The sequence below is a fragment of the Bidens hawaiensis genome, unplaced genomic scaffold, assembly GCF_021521415.1.
Source record: "Bidens hawaiensis isolate Kalapana, Puna unplaced genomic scaffold, B.hawaiensis_p1.1 tig00066007_1, whole genome shotgun sequence".
NCBI lineage: Eukaryota > Viridiplantae > Streptophyta > Magnoliopsida > Asterales > Asteraceae > Bidens > Bidens hawaiensis.
This window is the reverse complement of record NW_027501749.1, coordinates 54899-63205: the sequence shown is the minus strand read 5'-3', so window position 1 is coordinate 63205 and position 8307 is coordinate 54899. Positions and strand designations below refer to the sequence as shown.

Sequence of the window (8307 nt, the reverse complement as noted above, 5' to 3'; positions counted from 1 at the left end):
GATCTTCAACCCCTTGATCCGAGTAACAAGGGTATGCCAGCCCTGGATGCACCTCCAGGTGTAGAAGGTCATCAGACGGTCGACGCAGGGCTCGATGTCCAAAATACGGCACACCCATTTGAAATGGCGAACTTTAGCAATCGCCATTGGGTGCACCTCCGTCAAATGAACACCGTGTTTCTCCAGAACACGGTACACGAACTTCGTTAATGGGAATCTTAGATTCCCATATAGGAAGAACGAAGCGTAAACCCCTATCTTGCCCTTAGGGACATCGTACACCGTCTGGTTGGGCTCCGGAAACTCTGGCTCATACGGCTCCAGCATGAACTTCTTGACGATGTAATGGTATACATCGAAAGTAAGAGTACACTGGCACTCGCCAGCAGTACTCTTATCGTCCTTATCGGACGTAGACGTCGGGTTCTCGAGGTAAACGTCAGACTCCTCGACGTTAACCTCAGGATCATGAGTAGAAGAAGACATTTTTTAAATGTTAAAGAAAGCGGTTTCAGGAGAATGCTCGCCGGAAAAGATGAGTATTCGCCGGAAATCGCTTAAAAGGAAAAGAAGAGTGAAGTGAAGGTATGGGATGAGATAAACCCTCTCCCCCCTTATATACTCATCGCAATGAATGCGATGAATTTAATGCGGAGGAGAGAGAGCGCGCAGGTGCTATGAAACGGCGACACGTGTGGATAAAGCAAGCTAGCAACAGGTGTCGGAATGGCGCGTGACATGAAACTTGCGCCCACGCGCCTGAAAAAGCGTCCTGATTGACCACATGCTGTCACGTCGTCATAACTTCCTGCACGTCCTGAAACCGTCAGAAGACGCCAATGTCCCTTCAACCATTTGGACTGTCCTTATCCTTTCACCAACTCTCCGAATTCCAAAAGATTCAAAAAGATTCAAAAATAAGAGGGAATATACCCCCCTTACCTTGGAAAACAAGAAACCGTAAGACAAGTGCGGGTACAGTGTCAAGGCGAAACCCTTCACATACTTAGCACCTGCAGGGAATTGAAACCAAGAAGGATCTTATGGGCCATGCTTGCGGAAAGAGAAATAGCACCCCCGCATGGCGGGAACGTTGAGAACTAGATTGTTTGAAGCTTCAAGGTGGAATTGGTTGTTTAAAATAACTGATCACTATGTCAAACTACCAAAACCTCGTGGAGAATTTACACAAGTGAAACTCAATGCTCCCGACTTGCGAGGAGGTTACACACCTACCCGCATCATACCCAAAGATCAGGCAGAAAAGTCGGGAATTTCTGCAAGTGACATTAGGAAAACTGCTAGAAGAATCCCCACGGAAAACCTTAAAAAACGAAAAACCCTTTACAAAACCCCTTGCTTAAAGTCCAAAAGTTCCCCTCATTAACAATTCATGAGAAGAACAATGGACTGGGGGGACTTGAAGAGGTAGGTCCCAGCAAAGCCATGTTGGACCCGCAAGACTCACCTTGAAGAGGGACGTCTGCGCAAAGACCAACTGGATCCGCAGGACCCACCATGCTCAGAGAGATGAAGACCTTACACGCAGTAAGCCAACTGTTCCCGCAGGAAAGCCTCCCTTGGTAAAGTACCCTGCCTATTCCGGCAGCTGCAGATACAAGCCAAGAAGGAGGGCTACCCGCACTAACAGTAAGGCTACACGCATAAGGCACTAACTCTTATACTTCAGTAATGTCACCTGAAGAAGGAATGAGCAGGGCGGGAATATTCCCGCCCAAAAGAGCCGGTCCGTACGCTTCTAGAAGATCTTTTGTACTATACCTACCAAGGTATGGACAAATAGACAAGATCTGGCAAAAGCAACCCATGAACCAATCACAGGGTGACAGCTCACCGACAATAGTACGAGGAGCAACACGCTCCAGTACAAAATGTCACTATCAGCCGCTGCCTACCCACCAACTCCCATCGTGGCACGAACATAGCCCGTAGTTGGTGGAAAAGGAATATTATACAGCTGGCCGTACCTGCTTGGAAACCTACATTCGGCTATAAATACTCCAACACCTTGGAACGGTATCATCATCTTATCTTCTCTCTAGCTATTTCTCTCTATATACACTTATATTCAGAGCAATCTGGTCTGATTCTCACGCCGGAGGGTGGTCACAAGGAGGAACCCCCCCCTTCTCAGTGACGAGCTCACGGTGTCTGTTTTGCAGGTCGAGAAGAATAACCATCTTTGCTGGACCTAACCCTCGTGGGAAACATCTACTTAACCCCCAGATTATCCTTAATCTGCCGGGGCAATTTAGTGTTTCTTCAAATACACTTTCAAATTTTGTTCTAATATAAAAAGTTGGTGATCCATTATATTAATTCAAACACAAAAAGGTTTTTGAAAAATTAAATAATATAAACGAATACGCATAAAACTACTTTATTTTGAAAACAGCTTGGTTTTTGTAATATTTATTGAAACACTTACAAAAGTAGAGAATATGAAAGAAACAATTTTGAGTATACCTTGGGCTTAAATCTAGTCTTATGAATATGTTCTTGCCATTCTTGGTTAATCGGAGTGTACGATTTCATATCGTAATCCAGTGGTAGATCCAGCCATCTAGGAGTTTTTGTGTGTGTGTGGGGGGGGGGGGGGGGGTTCGTCAAAACGATTCAGGTGAAAACAAATGCGTGTTTAAATCGTGGAAACTAAACTTGGTTTACCTGTTGATTCTAATCATAGAAACAAAAATTGGTTTACCAGTTCGTTCGAATCATAGAAACTAAAACTGATATAACTTGCTTGTTAGAAACTTTCATTTGGAATGTCGAAATTACAAAAACCAAAACTTAATAAACCTATTCATTTGATGGGGCAGGCTTAGTTAAAGAGCCTTAGCAAAAATAAATTGAAATTATAATCCATAAGTAAATGACGCGTCTTCTTTAAAATTTTGAGATTTAACTGGTTACGCGCGCAGTCCAAATCAAGAAATAAAACTAACGTTATAATATTATTATAATTAGCAAAAGATAGTGAATTAACCTACGAAGTTTAAAAAGAATAATAGATAGTAAGAAATGAGTTTATACAAGATGGTGCATTTTTGTCATTACAATGAAGTTAGTATTAATTTATACAAATACATACACTATTTCGTAGACATAATTAACTATTTTGGAGACAACTAGATGAATAATTTTCATCCTGGTTTTTGAAAAATGTTCATCCAATAATCCTTAATATTTCTTAATACTCCTCCTTGTATGATATATTTTTAATTTTGAAGGTTTATATTGAGTGTTGTCTTATTAAAAACTTTGTTAAATAAGACCCGGGGTAAAAAAACCTTTAGCTAAGGGGGAAAAATGTTTCCTCCGTTATCCTCGTAAAATAATCCACCCGAAACCCGTTTCCAACCCAAACATGTTCTGACCCATTTCTACCCGGACTCGTTCTGACCGACCCAAAACAACCCTTTTTTTAATTGACCCGTTCCGACCTATGTCCCATTTCGACCCAACCCATTAATTTGCCACCCCTAGCGAAGATAATAAAGAGCTGACTTGTTGAGAAGTTTATGATTTGAAAGCGGGTACTTGGACTTAAGCGGGTTTGCGAAAGTCGGGATGTTTGAAAAGAAAGGTCACGGTGTAATTTACTCGCTTTGTTTCGTGTCTCTATTGGTTTTTGCATGTGTGTATAGCGTGTTATATACCGAAAGCTTTTGGATTCATATGCTTTCGGGGGCGATTTTGGGATTAGCGTGGATGTAAATCGCTTACTTGGGTCATGATGCGGGTCAATACCAAATGATGGCAACCCGTGGGTGGAACAAATTTGTGGGAATCTTTATCTGGAATAGTGTGACGGGGATTAGTATTGCATGGTGGAAATGGACACATTTCTTGTAATAGTTTTGATTATGATCCTGATCTTCAACATTTACCGATGTTAGCAGTTTCTTCAAAGCTTTTTAACTTGTTGACTTCGGTTTTCTACGGTAGACGGTTGACTTTTGACCCATTGGCTCAAGAACGAATTGATAACTGAAACACAAACGAGCACACGATATTTAGGTAAACCTCTGGTATTCTTATAATCAAGAAACTAGCTCAAAACTTGAATACAATAACCTCTCTCATGATACAACAACCCTAACATGGCTATGTATTTATAGGGTGACATAAACACCAAGATTGTAACCGCTCTGGTACCAATTCAAATCAAAATCTTTGTAAGAACAAAACTCCTTCAACTCATATAAAACGAACTATGAATTGAACCCACAATAAACTTTGGATCTCAAAACTGTTGGGTTTGAAGACGTGATGGGACATTTAAAAGCATACGAGGTGCAGATTCGGGAAGAAAACATGCATTCCGAAACCCAAGGTAAGCTTATGTTTCAAAGGCCTAAATCCTCAAGTAGTCGGTACAATGATCACGAGTCCACTCATGGGGGTCGTGACAGTGGAGGAGGGCGAGAACGAGGTGGTCGCGGGTCGGGTCAAAATCGCGGTCGTCAAGAAACTGCCACGAACCGGGAAAACCGTGAAATTAGGGGCAAAACCAAGGACCTCTCAAAAGTTCAATGTTATTGATGAGACGAGTCTGTACACTTTGTCCATAAGTCTCCAAACCGAAAACAGAAAGTTCAAGGTGAAGCAAAGCTAGATGAAGCATCCGAGACAAGGGATCCAGCTGTGTTTATGATGAAGTGTGTTAAAGAAAGAGTGTTCTTGAATGAAAAGAAGGTTGTATTCGGAAAACGAGTCCAAAGATGGTGATGCATGGTACTTGGGCAACGGCGCAAGTAAGATTTAAATCCCAGAACAATAATCAAACACGAATTAAACGACTAACTCTCGTTTATATTAATCAGAAAATATAACTCCAAAAACTGATTACAACTCTCAAACCCTAAATCGGTTTGACTTTTGATGAATCCTAACTCGGTTACATCTTTTTCACCATCTATAATGCCTAACAATAACTCGGTTTATATAGACTAACCTAAATTGCTAGTCAATAAATGACCAAATATAATAAACCCTAATTGCAACCTTATAAACCCATTAAATCATTAATGAATCCCGCAGGCCCAATAGGTCTAACCCAGTCACCTACACGCGACGGACTTATTAAGTTGGAAATTATGTCCAACAATCACCCCCTAATTTCCGACTTGGAACAAGTGGTATTTGATTTAAACTTGTCTCCTTTGACATGCCTGATTCGACACACGATCTTGACCATCTCGGCTTTAGCACTATTCAAGTCCTTCGGATCGGATAACCGGTTAGCTTTGGACCCGGTCTCGATTCTGATATGCACTAAAATCCTCGAACTGTCGTTGAGTGTTTGAAGCTTTCAAGAAGTTTAAGGAATTTGTTGAAAGTGATGTTGGGAATAAGATCAACGAGTGATATTGAATTCAACGATATAATCAATCACGACTTTGATTGATTGATAAACACCAAGGGCACAAGGCTTTAATACCAATTCAAGTCCCGGATCAATAATCAGACGTTAATTAAACGACTAACTCTAATTTATATTAATCAAAGAATCTAACTCAAAAAACTGATTACAACCCTTAAACCCTAACTCGATTTGACTTTTGATGAACCCTTACTCGGTTACATCTTGTTCACCATTTATAATGCCTAACCATAACTCGGTTTATACAGACTAACCTAACTTGTTAGTCAAGACATTACCAAATATAATAAACCCTAATTGCAGCCTCATAAACCCATTACATCATTAATGAATCCCACAGACCCAATAGGTCTAACCCAACCACCTACACGCGACGGGCTTATTAAGTTGAAAATTACGTCCAACATTGGCATGGCTCTTAGTAAGTTACCAACATCATTCGTATTACCCGATCATGTGTGTCGCTCAGGTCAAACTTTATTTACAAACAATCCTTTTGCTGATTTCGAAATGAAAGATTCCCTACCGAGGGTTAAACATACTCAGCATGTTAATTTTCTAGACGTGGTTTCCGTTACTTGTTTCTTGGTTACCGAACTGGCCCGAACGAGTGGCGTTTGTGTTGGTTAGATTTTGTGTAACAGGTATTCAACATGTTCAGTTTACACTTAACCATTTTTAGGTGGATGTTTACGTGGGTCCACCGAAGGGTAACGACTGGTTCGAGAAACAAACGAGTGGGATGATCGATATCGTGTGTTCTTCGTGGATGGATTGGTTTTTCGGTGGTATACAGATTCAGCTTGAATTTGTTTCCTAGGTTGTCACGGTTACCTTATGTGAGTTTGTCGTTTTACGACGCAAATGTAACTACATTAAAGACGCTTAGGACAGCGGCTCTGCAAGTTCCTGGCTCCACAGAATCTACTTTGGGAGGCTTTCATGGTTAAGTTAAGTTGAGATTCTTTACTTCTTGTAATAGGCTTTGAGCAGTAAGATTTTGTTATTTTTTTACTACTTGTATATTTTTTTGTCATATTGTTGTAATATGTTTCAGGGAATTGATTTCTAGATATGGTTTAAGAATCTACAAGTGTTATATGATGGTAATATTTAATTTCAATATTATTGAGGACTATTCAATACAACCACATAAATATGTCCTACTTAATATCTTTTAACTGCAGTACATAAAACAATTATATAGTATAGAGTTATGTTACCAAAAGACCCAAATACCCTTAAGTGACACCCGCGGGTTAACCAGAAGTCCCTCATAAGGCACCCGCGGGGCATCCAAGTCATCCGCATAACCTTGGGCGGAAGAAACATCCTCACAAGGCATGCGGAAGCATCCTGGCACCCTCAAAAGTTATCCGCAGGACAGAAAGCCCGTCCGCGTAAACAGCTACGAGGTAATGCCCCGGGACAGCTGTTAGTGTGTGATAACACTCTAGAAGATTTACCAAAATGCTCTCTTAATTAATACGTGATGTATCAGCCAAATTATGAAAGGACACCTGTCCAGGTTGTTATAACCGTGCACATGGCCAGGATTGTTCATCGCCCTGCCATAAGGAGACACGTGTCCGGGTTGTTATACATGCACATGAAACGTATGAGCTAGACCAGTAATATGAGGACACGTGTCCAGGCGGTTAGAAGAGCATCTTTCAAAGGGACAGCTGGCCCAATCATCTTCCCATACTCTTCGGCTATAAATACCCTCTCAATCACCATGAGGTATTCATTCACAATCACTGTACTCTCTCAATTTACTTAAGCACTTTATCTTCTCATCAGAACTGTACTTATTCTCACGCCGGAGGGTGGTTACGGGAAGAACCCCCACCTCATCCTTCCCGTAACGAGCTCACGGTGTTCTGTTTTGCAGGGTTCACGTCACTGGACTTTAGGAGTTGTGTTCATATCGTATTGGCAGTTATCCGTATTTTACCCTGTGGACGCATCGGATCTAAGACCCATTAGTGGGGAGTAGATCCGTGTTTCTTCATTGGCGCCACCCGTGCTTTTGTTAGAACAGCAAAAAAAATTTTGTTCTCTTTACGATATGACTCAGTTACCTAAAGGGCCGACGGAGAATCAAGCACAACCTCCACGTGATCTCAACCTTGAAACACGTGAAGGAGCAACATCTGTGTTTACTCGAATTACGCCTCCTGCTACACGAACTGATGTCATGAACCCCGGAGGTTTTACCTTGGGTGGTTCAACAGCTCGGGGGTTGTTTGCTCAACAAGAAAGTGTCACTCCGGTGAACACTGATAACGTGGTTACACCAATTACCGACTTGGGGCATGTCACAGCTCCAGGTGGTTCTAACTTGAGAAATCTAGAACGTGTTGCAAGAGAAGCCCACCGAACTCAATCGGAGTTAGGTTTGGAAGAAGATTCTGGTGACTCCAATCCAAGAAGAGCTCACCGTCATAACCTCAGGACTGAAGAAACTTTGTCTCCAGACGAGTGGCTTCGTGTCCAATAAGAAAGTTTGAAAGCGGAATATGAACGTCGGGTCCGGAATGAGCGTTTCCATGGCCGTACCCTAACGTACGATGAGCCTCCCAGGAGATCTATTTCTCCTCCCAAAAGGGGAAGCCACATCCAGTACAGTTTCCCACCGGAACGGAACATGAGCGAAACCCGAAGGTTACGTCCTCGTCCCCGCATAGATATGCGAATACCATCCTATGAGGACGAATCGGACGGGTACGACTCATCTTATCGACCGGATGGAAGTTTTTACAGCGGAGATTGTCGTCTTCCTTCGTACGGAGAGGCTAGCTATTCACGCCCATTTGTCCGCCATGCAGAATATCATAGCAATGCTGAATACGATTTTTCCAAACCATATCGCCTGGAGTCCTTCGCAGAAAAAT

General features: G+C 42.0%; 1 pseudogene; it reads left to right on the top strand.

The window, feature by feature from the left end:
• Positions 1-3557: 3557 nt before the first annotated feature.
• On the top strand, positions 3558-7913 carry LOC143604623 (delta(8)-fatty-acid desaturase-like; annotated as a pseudogene).
• Positions 7914-8307: the final 394 nt, after the last annotated feature.